The sequence below is a fragment of the Lygodium microphyllum genome, chromosome 16, assembly GCF_053477565.2.
Source record: "Lygodium microphyllum isolate KBCC chromosome 16, Lygodium_microphyllum_v1.1.10, whole genome shotgun sequence".
Classification (NCBI taxonomy): domain Eukaryota; kingdom Viridiplantae; phylum Streptophyta; class Polypodiopsida; order Schizaeales; family Lygodiaceae; genus Lygodium; species Lygodium microphyllum.
In genome coordinates this window covers 8,802,923-8,819,867 of record NC_141150.1, presented here as the reverse complement: position 1 = coordinate 8,819,867, position 16,945 = coordinate 8,802,923, and the positions used below count along the sequence as shown (strand labels likewise).

General features: G+C 41.7%; 2 pseudogenes; both read right to left on the bottom strand.

Annotated features, from left to right (window-relative positions):
• On the bottom strand, nucleotides 1–6,582 carry LOC148022511 (uncharacterized; annotated as a pseudogene).
• Nucleotides 6,583–8,962: 2,380 nt separating this feature from the next.
• On the bottom strand, nucleotides 8,963–15,884 carry LOC148022510 (uncharacterized; annotated as a pseudogene).
• Between the last annotated feature and the right edge of the window lie 1,061 nt (nucleotides 15,885–16,945).

Below are 16,945 nucleotides of genomic sequence, written 5' to 3'. Positions count from 1 at the left end.
TTATGTCCCTGCTTTCCAAGGCCAGCTGAAGCTGATCACATCCCGAATAGAAGTCACCTAAAGAATAGATGGCACGTCCAACAAATGCTTCTGCAAACTCATCCACCACTAAACCTATACCAACATTCTTGATAGTAACTTTGTTTACTGGCTACATGTCCTGTATAAATCGGAGAGTACCATTCTTCTTTGGAATCGTAAACCACCTATTTGAGTATGGTGCAAATGAAGACTCTAGGATTCCCATCCTGATTTTCTCATTCAACAAGTCAACTAGCTTTGGCAGGTGTGCCCTAGGCGCACTGGAATAGGTCGGAGGTTCCATGGAGTATGAGGAATAGTAAAGATCACCATAGGGGCAACAATATCCGGATTCACACATCCAATCTCATACAAGAAGAAAGAAAACCCCCTTCCATGTCACTCAAGCATATCCTGAAAGAATTTCTTCTCTGAGGGTAGCAAGAAATAACCATTCTCAATTTTTAATTCAGCAAGAGTCTCTGCTGAACATTTATGGCCTATATGCTCTGGATTCCTCAAAATTGGCTGCTTGGTATCCCTCTTGATTTGTTGATCACTGTCAGGTGGAAGCGGTCCAGTTATCGGCATCACCTTCTTATCCACAGTCTTGTATTTTGTGTCAACCCTAACTTCATTATGATCCTTTGCATTACTCAAATCTTGCTATAAATCAGCCATTCTACACTTTGGTTGGCTGAATATCCTCAACCCTCTGCTCTATGGATTGCATAAGAACAGCCCTAAACTCTGGATGTTGAAATATTTCAATAGTAAACTCTGTTGGATGAAAGTTTTCAGCCCTCTGTGTCTCTGTAGGCTGATCATAATCAATCGAAAACTCTGTTTGCTGAATTTCTTCAGCACTCAACATTTTTTGCTGAGTCACCTCAGCCTCTGACTCTATCTGTGACACAAAATCTAAAATTTCATGAGACATGTCTAGGGACTGCACTAAGACATTGCTGTGACAACTCTGCATATTAGTTTTCAGCATATTTTCCATCTCTGTCATCATATCTGCACAAACCATACTATCATACATCCCATCTATATGCTTATCATCCTCTAAAATACCTGTATTTTTCAAATCTTTCTCCTTCCTGCATATGTACTACCTGGCCGCTCTAGGCAACTTAGAAATCGTCTGATAACTCACCGAACTGTTTGCTGAAATTCCAACAAAATTGGAGGAGAAAACACTGCTACTAGGAGGTGAGAACTCCAATCTCCTCTACTCTGTACCACTGTCCTCTTACAGGACAGCGGTACCTAATGAAAACCCGAATCCCTCATAGTGGGCAAAGGTGCATCTCGAAGAGTATCCCTGTTTCTAGCATGATTTACACACAGTCATAAATTGGACTGCTCTCATACCATCTTTACTGCGAATCTGTGCATAAGCAGATCCATCATCCATTACTTTCGTCTCCATGTGCATCTCTGTAATGAATGGTTGTCCCAGGATTATGGGGGAAGAGCATGAATCCTGCACAAAGAAATGGAAATCCTCCTCTAAATCTCCAATAGAATTCCTGACACTGGGACAGGCAGCATACAAATCACCTATAGTGTTGTTGGCAGCTCTCATACGCCACCCATGCTCTCCATCCATAGGCCATCTATTACTTTCATAAACTCCACGAACTATGAGATTAATCTCTGAACTATGATCCACCAAAGCAACATAAGGCAGATGTTTCTCTCCAATTTTTACCATTGTTTTTGTAGTTTCCCTAGCCCAATGACTCCGCGAAAAGTGACTATGCGGTACCAAGATAGGATCATCAATTTCAGCATAATGCATAGGCTAAACTCTCTTCTCTGTCTGCGAAAAAACAAAAGCATTCTCAACCATAACCTCATCCTCATCCAACTCCCCAATCCTCATCCTCATCCTCATTCTCAACCATAACCTCTTCCTCATCCTCGTCCTCATTCTCATCCAACTCCCTGTGTATCAGTAGTAGGCAATGTATGTCTTTTCCTCTTTAGGAGTTCTTGGAACTGATCTTGAAACTCTCTTTTCAAGATGCCCAAAACCTCAAAAATAGTAAAAGTCACCTCACTGCGAAGTATCTTATCATTAAAGATTTTCTTTATGTCTGTAGATGTCTCAATATCGGACATCAATCTAAACCCTAGCTACTTTCTCTGTCGAGGCTCTTGCCTCTTTTCTTTCTTTTGAGCATCTTCCATTTGTCATTCTGGCCCTGGTCTCAAAGACGGCCCTGCAATAGGTGGAGTAGACATAAATAGTGTACCTGTCAACAGGCGAATCCCAACTGTCTCAGATCTGATGCTAGAACTTGCACTAGTCAAAACAGTCTGCTAAATTTTCCCCTTGTTTGCCGTCTCCGAAGAATATGTCCATAATGCTGACTGACTCTCTGAACCTTTTTCAATCTAGACTCCATATGCAGAAGCATCTCCTCTAGCTGCCACATAAGAAGTACACACGGCCATATCATCTACTAATTTCTTCATTCCACCTTTTCCAAAATTGGTAGCAAGCGGAGCTCCTGTTTCAGTCAACCAGATCTTGCCATCTTGTCCCCAAAATACCAAATTCTTTCTCCTTGCATCTTGAAAAGATTTGCAATCCCTGCAATGCTGATGGTTCGTACTATCACACCAAATACATCTTCGATCTCTCCTAGGTACACTAGGAGCACTCCTAGGTGTAGTAGGAGCACTAGAAGAAATAGTAGGTGCAGTCGAAGCAAACTTCTCTTTCAATTTCCCCACCAATTCTGCTTTAAGTGACTCCAGTGTCAAATCCGTTATGCCTTTGATTATGTCATCAAGAGAGGAAGGAACGGACGGAGTGGATGATTTTGGAGTAGAAGGAGCCGGCATCGGTCTTGGAACAGGAGGATTAGAAACAGTAGGCATTGGCATAGGCCAAGTAACTGGCTGACGAAGAGAAGAAATGATAGGGGTAGAAGCAAACATAGGAGCAAAAGACAGCCTCGGTGTCATAGATCCATTCTGTAAGTGGGTCTTCCATATCCTCCTCTTGGTCAAAGTCGAGACCGCATCCTGGACATCTTGCCAATCTGTTTTAAGACCCATAGGCTTCGTACGATCCTCAAGAAGCTCTCCTAATTCTTCCTGAAGAGCAGGATCTGCAGCTTGCAAGAAAAGCTCAACTTTCTTAACATCCAATGCTCTTTGTTCAATAGCATCAAGCAGACTATACCTCTCTTCAAATTCTAGTATCAGTTCTGAAGCAGCTAGACCTTTGTTTGGCATGTAGATGCACTCTCGGAATGATCATCGTGTAGCCATCCCAAAGTCCTCAAAAAAATACTCCTCTTTCAGGGCCTTCTTAAAATCTTGCCAATGCGAATTTTCAAGGAAAAGACCAGTCACTTTTTCCCTCAAGGCGGGTGTGACAAGGCAAAGAAAATATTTACTTATAAGTCCTGTTGGTACTTCAAAAAATCCCATCTTGATCTCATACGTCTTCAAATAAGCCGATACATTACGGCCATCAAATAGCTTCTTTTCATTCTCAATTGCTTCAATCGCCTTAGTTGCGTTGATTGCATTCTCTTGCTCCGAATTTAGTTGCCTTTGCTGAGATGACTATTGTTAGTGTAACTGCTGGTGCTGCTGCATATACAATTGTGTCTGTTGATTTTGAAGCTGCATATACACACACGTATTCTACGAAATCTGCTTTAAATCATCCGTAGAAGTACTTGATGCAGAAGTCAATGATGGAGTTGAAGTAGAGGACAAAGCAGGAATCGTAGAAGAGGTTGAAAATGATGCTGAAGTATCTCCCATCCTGAAATTTAAATGCGACGCTTTCACATCGGGTTCACCAAAGATATCAAAGGGTTTTCGAAAGCAAAGTCGTGACCACAGAGGACCTTGACTAATTTCAGGATAGAAGATCAATCATACAAATAAGCAAGATGAGAGGATTTGTGAACAACAAAAGCGGTAGAAAACGGAGGGCATGTTCATACTCCTGATGGTAGAAAAAATTGCATTTTGCAGAGAACTTAGATGCCAATTCAAGTGAATCTGCTGTGGAAATCTACTCGAATACTGGAGTATTCATACACATTGTCTTCCCATCAAACATAAAACTTGATTGCTTATATGCACACTGCAATCAATAACATCCTTCCAGTAAATACAAACAATGTATACTGCTTTTGGTCATTATGAGAATGTCCACATGAGACTTGGCATAAAATTTGCACATTCAGCCATTCCATGGCAATGCAGCAAACTCATGAAGTCGAATCTATTGCAGTCACACTGCATTCTTCTCTACTTGGAAAGTCAATCTCCACTTTGAAATCCATATGCGGGTCCATCAGTGATTGCATCATCTTGCTGGCGGACTGTACTTAAATTTTGTATTCTCTGAAGGAAAGAATGCCAAAGAAGTAATTCAAAGCAATTGTTGTTGAATCCCAGAACTAGACTGAGTGTCCTTCGAATCTTCCTGAGGTAGAGCTCATGATCTAATAAAGATTGTGTGACCAAGGAACAAAACATGACCAGTACAAACTAGTCTCTAGCCAAACTCGAACCAGGTGCTCGAGCTCTAGATTCTGACACTTGTAGTTCCAACCTAGTTGCAATGCATAAACTCCCCATGGTAAAAGTGGCACAGCACCTTGTCACTGCCTATGACTTCCCCCATAAACTTCCCTTCAATTCTCTATTTTCGTTCTATCCCTTGTAAGAGGATTACAACAAAAATACAAGCATAGAGGCAGTAGTATTCTAAATACCCCTTGTTGGTTTGTTTGAAGATTAGTTGCTTCGGGCCGCCAAAATCGTTGATTGGAGCGAATTATAGATCTAGTTGAGCAATTTTTCATGAGAGACGTTGCCGCAGTAGGCACAGTGGATGATCAGGCAAGATCAAAGAAGTGCAAAAGAAAGACGTCGAATTGCAACAGTCTGCACGAAACGTCGAGCAATCTCTCTGCAGACATCTTTTTTGTCATGTATCTGCATCGATTAGCAAAGCATCAACATTTTTCCTCTCCATCTTCAATACCCTTTGCCGCTTCCTATTTGTCGAAGTCTCCATCTTTATCTTCAGATCTTCCTCGTTCCACCTTTTTGCACGTCCTCCACAGGCTTCACGATCATTATCGGCATCCTTGGTCAGCAGAGGAAAACGCCTAATGCAATGTGAAGTTCCAGTATAGAACGTAGAACAAGAGCTCCAATGCTCTTTGCTAGTGCTTTTTGAACGACTCTTCTCAATGCTGCCTCAGTGTAAAGCAACTTCACATTGTTCATGAAAAATAACTTTTTACGCAAGGGCATATTTCTTGGGTTCAGTTAGAACCTGAACTATCTATTTTTCCTCCAAAGCTGACAGAAACTTTAAATTGATTAGGCAGGAGAGAACTTAGCATGGCTGAGATGGTTTGTTTCATGGTCTCTGTGTTGTCAAGAGAAACCTTCCCCCTTGTGTGTCTTACCTCCCGAGGCTATATGCGAAGGCTCCCTGTGTTTCCTTCCATATTTTTTCTTCCCCAAGCCGATAAAGCTCCTCTCTCTGGACCAGAAAAGCAGTCCCTCCCATGCTAATGTTGCAGTGCATACCAGAACCTTTATGAAGCGAATTGAAAATATTCTCTTTGTAAGGTTTTGGTTAGATCCTAACATGCCAGCATTTCCTTCATATCTCTGACAATCTCCCTTTCAGCATAGTTGTGGTGAAGGAATAACCTCATTCTATTAGAATCTTCATCAATGCATCAATCAAGTCTCGTCCAGTGAAATCAAGATGAAGAATAGCATGCGGTAGTGAATAACCCTCATATATGGGCACAGTATGGGTCACACCATCACTTGAATTCGACACAATACTAGTTGTCCTACCACTAGCATATAGTGAAAGCACAACGTGAATTGCAACATACATAGCACGCACATTGAATTTATCAACATTATTTGTGTCATCTTCTCTCTATTGGCCTTGGGATTCAGTGGAGCTTCTGTGAGGAGGATTGGATGCTCTTCAGGCGCAACACAAAGCTCATAGTAGAAGGTATGGTGCCAAATTTTCTCCATGTCATCCTAGTTGGTAACAATGCCATGCTCAATGGGATACTTTAAAGTCAATATTGCTTGTTTAGATTGCGCTTCATCACCAACATAAGTATCCTTCTACCCCATACCAACCATAACACCAGTGTGCCCTGGTCGGCCTACAATACTTGGAAATACAGCTTGAGGAGTAGCATCTAATTTATTGGCTTTGCATAGTCCAAGAGTAACCATACCCACAGTGAGACTATCTGGATGCATTTCTACTTTCTGCATTCTGTTGTACATTTCCAATGCATCATTAAATCTTTGTGCCTTGATGAGAAAATCTATAACACAATTGTACATGAAGCTAGCAGGCTCACAACCTAGATCACTCATGCGATCAAACAGTTGCAAAGCCTCCTGAATGTGTTCTTGTTGGGTATATCCTCCAATCAAAGAGCTCCATGTCACAACATCTCGATTGGGTAGTGTACCAAAAATAACATGCGCATCTGGTAGGTTTCTATACTTGGCATACATGCCAACTAGAGCATTACAAATAAGTTCCTCTTGCTCCAATCCCCTCTCCACTATACTGCCTACGCAGAACAAATGCAAACACAATGACTAAGTATGTACAAAGTAACAAATGCCACACACACAACTTTTTGGTGGATTCCACACCTCGGATGCACAGCAGTACGACATCCACCCCCTCTGATCCTGCGCATCCTCCGGATGGGCTAACTACCCATGATCATTATCATCAGGATCCACGAACAGATCAATCTCTTCATTGTGTATTTCTGGTATATCAGCAAGATTATCTATCATATCATCTGTCTCTTCTACTAGAGTTTCTTCTCCTTGCTCCTCTCTTGCAAATTCTTCCAATGCATAATCATCATCATCTCTTTTCTTGAAAATCTTGATTCTTTTTTCTCCAATAGGCACTCTAAGCACTATCCCATCCAATTCTGTCAGCTCATACGTTGCATTATCAAAGACATGTATGATTATGTATGGCCCAAACCGTCTTTTCACCATCTTCCGAAGTGTAGTATACTGCTTTTCAAGGCTGCTATCAAAGACTAATACCCTGTCTCCCTCTTCTATTGCTCTAGGCCGCAAGAGATGCCTGCTGTCAAACCTGTCCTTATTTCTAAGTCTAGCAACCTTCAACCTATCAATAGCTAGCTGAATATCCTCTGGTCTTCTCTCCAACTGTCGGATCCAAAGAGCTAAGAGCTCCTCTCTTGTCAAATCCTCCTGCCAATGTAAAAATGACCAAGTCAAAGCACAAGTCTCAGTCGGCATAACCGGTTTTTGACCATACATCAACTCTGCGGGCATATATCCTGTGGTAACACTGTGAGTTGTACGATCAGCCCACAAAGAAAATGGTAGAAGTCTTGCCCATTCTCCAATCCGTCCTCTACATGCTTTGGCTAATGCTTTCACTATCGGCGCGAATGCCCTCTTTCAGTCTTTCCATTTCCTTCTTGATTATATGTTGTGGCTAGAGCCAACTTGATTCCTAGTTGAGAGAAAAACTCCCTAGCTTCATCTGCATCCAATTCACCACCACGTGCAATGATCTTACCCACACAGCCATACCTACAGAAAATTTCTTCCAATAAGAACGTACACACTGTACTAGTGGTCTTCGTTCTCAAAGGTCTGCCCTCAACATGATTGGTAAGATCCTCTCCAGCCAATACGACATATCTCATCTACCATAGACCCATTGGCATAGTAACCAAGTCAACTACGCAGTTATAATGAATGCAATGCGGATAGGTCGGATGAAGCTCATCTCGATGATGCACTACGGAATACATCTGACAGTCTCTGCAAGTCTCTACAAAGTGAGAAACATCTTTGTACATGCCTTTCCACCAATATTTTTCCTTGATTTTCTCATAAGTAGCCCATACTCCTCTATGACCAGCTGAAGGACTCTCATGAGATTCTCTCATCACCTGTAACTCGGTCTCTTTATCGCAGACAACCTGCAAGGGTAATCCACGTCTTTTCTTTGGGTGCTTCCAAAGAAATTAGTCCTTTAGGAAATAACCATACGCTTTTCTTATGATCTTCTTAAACTCTTCATCTATCCATTCATCTCTTTTGCTTAGTGTACTAAGGTACTTGCCAATCTGCAACAACCAATCTCCAACATAGAGTTCTTCTATGAAAGCCACAATATCATAGACATGACAAACATGATCAACCATAGCGGCTGAAGTTTTTGCATCATCCTCTTCTACAAGTAGTGTCTCCTCATCATCATATCGAGCTCTAGACAACATATTTGCCACCACTAGATTATCCTTCCCTTCTATGTGTTTAAATTTTGGATTTAATGACTTGATGTATGCAATCTATCTCAGCATAGCTATATCCGGAGTAGAGCAACTCATAATCATACCTATGAATGGCAAGCAATCTGTCTCTACCACAACTGAGACTCCAATAAAGTACTCCTTGTCACATTTGGGAGCTGTAACAATTCCCAGTAATTCCCTTTTGATTTGCGTATACCTCCTCTGTCTCTCATTTAGAACTTTCGCCCCAAACCGAATAGCATACCTGTTTCCATCTGCATCATCTTGACCCACAGCCCAACCTATGCCAATCAGACTAGTGTCAACTGTCAATACAATAGGCCTTCCACAATTATAATCCACTTTCCTCATAGTAGGAGCAAGCTGCAAAAACTTCTTTAATTTTCGCATGGCTCTAGTGTGGCTCTCATCCCAATAAAATTTATGCCCCTTTCGAAGCAGTTGATATAAACAATCTGCTATGTGTGCAAAATGGGGTATCCAAATCATGTAAAACACACAGCCTCCAGTGAATCTCCATACCTCTAAAGTGGTAGAACAATAGTGCGTAATCTTGCCTATAGTATCCACCTTTACAAGTTAAGGTTTCCTGCCATAATACCCACACATATGTCCAACAATGACAACCTCATTTACTCCAAAAATAGATTTTTGCCCTGATAGTATCAAGTTCACTTCTTCTAACCTAGCCAAAATCTTTTCACAAGCTGAAATATGATCAGCCCCAAAGTATCTACATCCCTGCTCATTTAGACTCTCATTCTTCTCTTCTTCTCTCTTAATGGGCACATCATCCAAGAAAGGCATGGTAAGTTGAGATATGTACTCACGAAGGACCTTATGCATGGCATTCATCATATGTGCAATAGAATTAGTGGCACCTTGAGGCAAGGTATACATCCTTACAAGCCCAATAGGAGTTCTCATAGTGGTTATGTCCTTGCTTTCCAAGGCCAGTTGAAACTGATCATATCCCGAATAGAAGTCACCTAAAGAATAGATGGCATGTCCAGCAAATGCTTCTGCAAACTCATCCACAACTAGACCTATACCAACCTTCTTGATAGTAACTCTGTTTACTGGCTGCATGTCCTGTATAGATCGGAGAGTACCATTCTTCTTTGGAATCGTAAACCACCTATTTGAGTATGGTGCAGATGAAGACTCTAGGATTCCCATCCCGATTTTCTCATTCAACAAGTCAACTCAACTAGCTTTGGCATGTGTGCCCTAGGCGCATTGGAATAGGTCGGAGGTTCCATGGAATATGAGGAATAGTAAAGATCACCATAGGGGCAACAATATCCGGATTCACACATCCAATCTCATACAAGAAGAAAGCAAACCTTCTTCCATGTCGTTCAAGCATATTGTGAAAGCATTTCTTCTCTGAGGGCAGCAAGAAATCACCATTTTAAATTTTTAATTCAGCAAGAGTCTCTGCTGAAAATTTATGGCCTATATGCTCTGGATTCCTCAAAATTGGCTGCTTGGTAGCCCTCTCTATTTGCTAATCACTGTGGGATGGAAGCGGTCCAGCTCCGGCTTCATCTTCTTATCCACAGTCTTGTATTTCGTGTCAACCCTAGCTTCATTATGATCCTCTGCATTACTCAAATCTTGCTGTAAATCAGCAATTCTGCACTTTGGTGGGGGCTGAATATCCTCAATCCTCTACTCTATGGGTGCATAGGAACAGCCCTAAACTTTGGATGCTGAAATATTTCAGCAAGTAAACTCTGTTGGCTGAAAGTTTTCAGCCTTCTGTGTCTCTATAGACTGATCATAATCAATCGGAAACTCTGTTTACTGAATTTCTTCAGCACTCAACACTTTTTACTGAGTCACCTCAGCCTCTCACTCTATCTGTGACACAAAATCTGAAATTTCATGAAACATGTCCAGGGACTGCACTGATACATTACTGTGACAACTCTGCATGTCAGTTTTCAACATATTTTCCATCTCTGTCATCGTATCTGCACAAACCATACTATCATATATCCCATCTATATGCTCATCATCCTCTAAAATACCTGGATTTTTCAAATTTTCCTCCTTCATGCATATGTACTGCCTCGCTCTAGGCAACTTAGAAATCTTCTGATAACTCACCGAATTGTTTGTTGAAATTCCAACAAAATTTGAGGAGAAAACACTGCTACCAGGAGGCAAGAACTCCAATCTCCTCTGTTGTGTACCACCGTCCTCTTGCGGGACAGCGGTACCTAATGAAGACCCGAATCCCTCATAGTGGGCAAAGGTGCTTCTCGAAGAGTATCCCTGTTTCTAGCATGATTTACACACAGTCATAAACTGGACTGCTCTCATACCATCTTTACTGTGAATCTGTGCATAAGCAGATCCATCATCCATTACTTTCGTCTCCATGTGCATCTCTGTAATGAATGGCTGTCCCAGGATTATGGGGGAAGAGCATGAATCCTGCACAAAGAAATGGAAATACTCCTCTACATCTCCAATAGAAATCCTGACACTGGGACAGGCAGCATACAAATCACCTACAGTGTTGTTGGCAGCTCTCATACACCACCCATGCTCTCCATCCATAGGCCATCTATTACTTTCATAAACTCCAGGAACAATGAGATTAATCTCTGAACCATGATCCACCAAAGCAACATAAGGCACCTGTTTCTCTCCAATTTTTACCATTGTTTTTGTAGTTGCCCTAGCCCAATGACTCCGCAAAAAGTGACTATGCAGTACCCAGATAGGCTCATCAGTTTCAGGATAATGCATAGGCTGAACTCTCTTCTCTATCTGCGAAAAAATAGAAGCATTCTCAACCATAACATCATCCTCATCCTCATCCAACTCCCCAATCAAAACTCCCTGTGTATCAGTAGTAGGCAATGTATGTCTTTTCCTCTTTAGGTCTTCTTGAAAGTGATCTTGAAACTCTATTTTCGAGATGCTCAAAACCTCAGAAATAGTAAAAGTCACCTCACTGCAAAGTATCTTATCATTAAAGATTTTCTTCATGTCCGTAGATGTCTCAATATCGGACATCAATCTAAACCCTGGCTGCTTTCTCTATCGAGGCTCTTACCTCTTTTCTTTCTTTTGAGCATCTTCCATTTGTCGTTCTGGCCCTGGTCTCAAAGACGGCCCTGTAGTAGGTGGAGTAACAAACTCACCCCCTCTAGTCTTTTTAGCTGCATTCGGATTCTCTTCATTTCTCTTACGCTTCTTCTCAACAAGTACATCTGCTCCCTGAGACTTAGTCAAGTAGACATAAATAGTGTACCTGTCAATAGGCGAATCCCAACCTGTCTCAGATCGGCTGCTAGAACTTGCACTAGTCAAAACAGCCTGCTGAATTTTCCCCTTGTTTGTCGTCTCCAAAGCATATGTCCATACTGCTGACTGACTCTCTAAACCTTTCTCAATCTAGACTCCATATGCAGAAGCAACCTGTAGCTACCACATAAGAAGTACACACATCCATATCGTCTATTAATTTCTTCATTCCGCATTTCCCAAAATTGGTAGCAAGCGGAGCTCCTATTTCAGTCAACCAGATCTTGCCATCTTGTCCCCAAAATACCAAATTCTTCCTCCTTGCATCTTGAAAAGATTCATAATCCCTACAATGCTGATGGTCCATACTATCACACCAAATACATCTTCGATCTCTCCTAGGTACACTAGGAGCACTCCTAGGTGTAGTAGGAGCACTAGAAGAAATAGTAGGTGCAATCGAAGCAAACTTCTCTTTCAATTTCCCCACCAATTCTGCTTTAACTGACTCCAGTGTCAAATCCGTTATGCCTTTGATTATGTTATCAAGAGAGGAAGGAACCGACGGAGCGGATGATTTTGGAGCAGAAGGAGCCGGCATCGGTCTTGGAACAAGAGGAACAAGAGGATTAGAAACAGTAGGCACTGGCATAGGCCAAGTAACTAGCTGACGAAGAGAAGAAATGATAGGGGTAGAAGCAAACATAGGAGCAAAAGATGACCTCGGTGTCATAGATCCATTCTGTAAGTGGGTCTTCCATATCCTCCTCTTGGTCAAAGTCGAGACCGCATCCTGGACATCTTGCCAATCTGTTTTAAGACCCATAGGCTTCGTGTGATCCTCAAGAATCTCTCCTAATTCTTCCTGAAGAGCAGGATCTTGAGCTTGCAAGAAAAGCTCAACTTTCTCAACATTCAATGCTCTTTGTTCAATAGCATCAAGCAGACTATACCTCTCTTCAAATTCTAGTATCAATTCTGAAGCAGCTAGACCTTTGTTTGGCATGTTGACCCACTCTCAGAATGATCGCCATGTAGCCATCCCAATGTCCTCAAGAAAATACTCCTCTTTCAGGGCCTTCTTAAAATCTTGCCAATGCAAATTTTGAAGGAAAAGATCAGTCAATTTTGCCTCGAAGGCGGGTGTGACAAGGCCAAGAAAATATTTACTCATAAGTCCTGTTGGTACTCCAAAAAATCCCATCTTGATCTCATACGTCTTCAAATAAGCCGATACATTACGGCCATCAAATAGCTTCTTTTCATTCTCAACTGCTTCAATCGCCTTAGTTGTGCTGATTTCATTCTCTTGCTCCGAATATAGTTGCCTTTGCTGAGACAACTATTGTTGGTGTAACTGATGCTGCTGCTGCATATACAATTGTGTCTGTTGATTTTGAAGCTGCATATACACACACGTATTCTACAAAATATGCTTTAAATCATCCGTAGAAGTATTTGATGCAGAAGTCGATGATGGAGTTGAAGTAGAGGACAAAGTAGGAATCGTAGAAGAGGTTGAAACTGATGCTGAAGTATCTCCCATCCTGAAATTTAAATGCGACGCTTTCACATTGGGTTCACCAAAGATGTCGAAGGGTTTTCGAAAGCAAAGTCGCGACCACAGAGGACCTTGACTAATTTCAGGATAGAAGATCAATCATACAAATAAGCAAGATGAGAGGATTTGTGAGCAACAAAAGCGGTAGAAAACAGAGGGCATGTTCATACTCCAGATGGTAGAAAACACTGCATTCTGCAGAGAAGTTAGATGCCCATTCAAGTGAATCTGCTTTGGAAAAACTACTCGAATACTGGAGTATTCATACACCTTGTCTTCCCATGAAACATGAAACTTGATTGCTTATATGTACACTGCAATCAATGACATCCTTCCAGTAAATACAAACAATGTATACTGCTTTTGGTCATTATGAGAATGTCCACATGAGACTTGGCATAAAATTTGCACATCCACCCATTCCATGGCAATGCAGCAAACTCATGAAGTCGAATCTATTGTAGTCACACTGCATTCTTCTCTACTTGGAAAGTCAATCTCCACTTTGAAATCCATATACGGGTCCATCAGTGATTGCATCATCTTGCTGGTAGACTGTACCTAAATTTTGTATTCTCTGAAGGAAAGAATGCCAAAGAAGTAATTCAAAGCAGTTGTTGCTGAATCCCAGAACTAGACTGAGTGACCTTCGAATCTTCCTCAAGTAGAGCTCATGATCTGATAAAGACTGTGTGACCAAGGAACAAAACATGACCAGTACAAACTAGTCTCCAGCCAAACTGGAAGAAAACATGACCAAGGAGCAAAACATCACCAGTACAAACTAGTCTCCAGCCAAACTGGAAGCACGTGCTTGAGCTCTGGATTCTGACACTTGTAGTTCCAACCTACTTGCAATGCACAAACTCCCCATGGTAAAAGTGGCATAGCACCTTGTCACTGCCTGTGTCTTCCCCCATAAACTTCCCTTCAATTCTCTGTTTTCGTCCTATCCCTTGTAAGAGGATTACAACAAAAATACAAGCATACAGGCTGTAGTATTCTACATACCCCTTGTTGGTTTGTTTCAAGATTAGTTGCTTCCCGCCGCCAAAATCCTTGATTGGAGCAAATTATGGATCCAGCTGAGCAATTTTTCATGAGAGATGTTGCCGCAGTAGGCACAGTGGATGATCAGGCAAAAGATCAAAGAAGAGCAAAAGAAAGACGTCGAATTGCAACAGTGTGCACGAAATGTCGAGCAATCTCTCTGCAGACATATTTTCCGTCATGTATCTGCATCGATTAGCAAAGCATAAACATTTTTTCTCTCTATCTTCAATACCCTTTGCCACTTCCTATTTTCCAAAGTCTCTGTCTTTATCTTCAAATCTTCCTCGTTCCACCTTTTTGCACGTCCTCCACAAGCTTCACGATCATTATCAGCATCCTTGGTCAGCAAAGGAAAATGCCTAATGCAATGTGAATTTCAAGTATAGAACGTAGACCATGAGCTCCAGTGCTCTTTGCTAGTGCTTTTTGAGCCACTCTTCTCAATGCTGCTTCAGTGTAATGCAGCTTCACATTGTTCATGAAAAACAACTTTTTGCACAAGGGCATTCTTGGGTTCAGTTAGAACCTGAACTAGCTATTTTTCATCCAAAGCTGACATACACTTTACATTGATTAGACAGGAGCGAACTTAGCATGGCTGAGATGGTTTGTTTCATGGCCTCTGTGTTATCAGGAGAAACCTTCCCCCTTGTGTGTCTTACCTCCTGAGGATATATGCAAAGGCTCCCCGTGCTTCCGTTCCATACTTTTTTTTCCCCAGACCGATAAAGCTCCTCTCTCTGGACAAGAAAAGCAGCCCCTCCCACGCTAATGTTGCAGTGCATACCAGAAACCTTTAGTAAGCAAATTGAAAATATTCTCTTTGTAAGGTTTTGGTCAGATCGTAACATGCCATCATTTCCTTCATATCTCTGACAATCTCCCTCTCAGCACAGTTGTGGTGAAGGAATAACCTCATTCTGTTAGAATTTTCATCAGTGCACTAGTCAAGTCTCGTCCAACCAAATCAAGATGAAGAATAGCATGCGGTAGTGAATAACCCTCATATATGGGCACAGTATGGGTCACACCATCACCAGAATTCGACACAATGCCAGTTGTCCTACCACTGGCATATAGTGAAAGCATAGCGTGAATTGCAACATACATAGCACGCACATTGAATGTATCAACGTTATTTGTGTCATCTTCTCTCTATTGGCCTTGGGATTCAGTGGAGCTTCTGTGAGGAGGACTAAATGCTCTTCAAGCGCAACACAAAGCTCATTGTAGAAGGTATGGTGCCAAATTTTCTCCATGTCATCCTAGTTGGTAACAATACCATGCTCAATGGGATACTTTAAAGTCAATATTGCTTGTTTAGATTGCACTTCATCACCAACATAAGCATCCTTCTACCCCATACCAACCATAACACCAGTGTGCCATGGTCGGCCTACTATACTTGGAAATACAGCTTGAGGAGCAGCATCTAATTTATTGGCTTTGCATAGTCCAAGAGTAACCATACCCACAGTGAGACTATCTGGATGCATTTCTACTTTCTGCATTCTGTTGTACATTTCCAATGCATCATTAAATCTTTGTGCCTTGATGAGAAAATCTATAACACAATTGTACGTGAAGCTAGAAGGCTCACAATCTAGATCACTCATGCGATCAAACAGTTGCAAAGCCTCCTAAATGTGTTCTTGTTGGGTATATCCTCCAATCAAAGAGCTCCATGTCACAACATCTCGATTGGGTAGTGTACCAAAAATAACATGCGCATCTAGTAGGTTTCCATACTTGGCATACATGCCAACTAGAGCATTACAGATAAGTTCCTCTTGCTCCAATCCCCTCTCCACTATACTGCCTACGCAGAACAAATGCAAACACAATGACTAAGTATGTACAAAGTAACAAATGCCACACACACAACTTTTTGGTGGATTCCACACCTCGGATGCGCAGAAGTAGGACATCCACCCCCTCTGATCCTGCGCATCCTCCGGATGGGTCAACTACCCATGATCATTATTGTCAAGATCCACGAACAGATCAATCTCTTCATTGTGTATTTCCGGTATATCAGCAAGATTATCTATCATATCATCTGTCTCTTCTACTAGAGTTTCTTCTCATTGCTCCTCTCTTGCATAATCATCATCATCTCTTTTCTTGAAAATCTTGATTCTTCTTTCTACAATAGGCACTCTAAGCACTGTCCCATCCAATTTTGTCAGCTCATATGTTGCATTATCAAAGACATTTCTGACTATGTACGGCCCGAACCATCTTTTCACCATCTTCCGAAGTGTAGTATACTGATTTTCAAGGCTGCCATCAAAGACTAATACCCAGTCTTCTTCTTCTATTGCTCTAGGCCGCAAGCGATGCCTGTTGTCAGACCTATCCTTATTTCTAAGTCTAGCAACCTTCAACCTGTCAATAGCTAGCTGAATATCCTCTGGTCTTCTCTCCAACTATCGGATCCAAAGAGCTAAGAGATCCTCCCTTGTCAAATCCTCCTGCCAAGGTAAAAATGACCAAGTCAAAGCACAAGTCTCAGTCGGCATAACCGGTTTCTCACCATACATCAACTCTGCGGGCATATATCCTGTGGTAACACTATGAGTCGTACGATCATCCCACAAAGCAAATTGTAGAAGTCTTGGCCATTCTCCAATCCGTCCTCTGCATGCTTTAACTAATGCTTTCACTATCGGCGAAT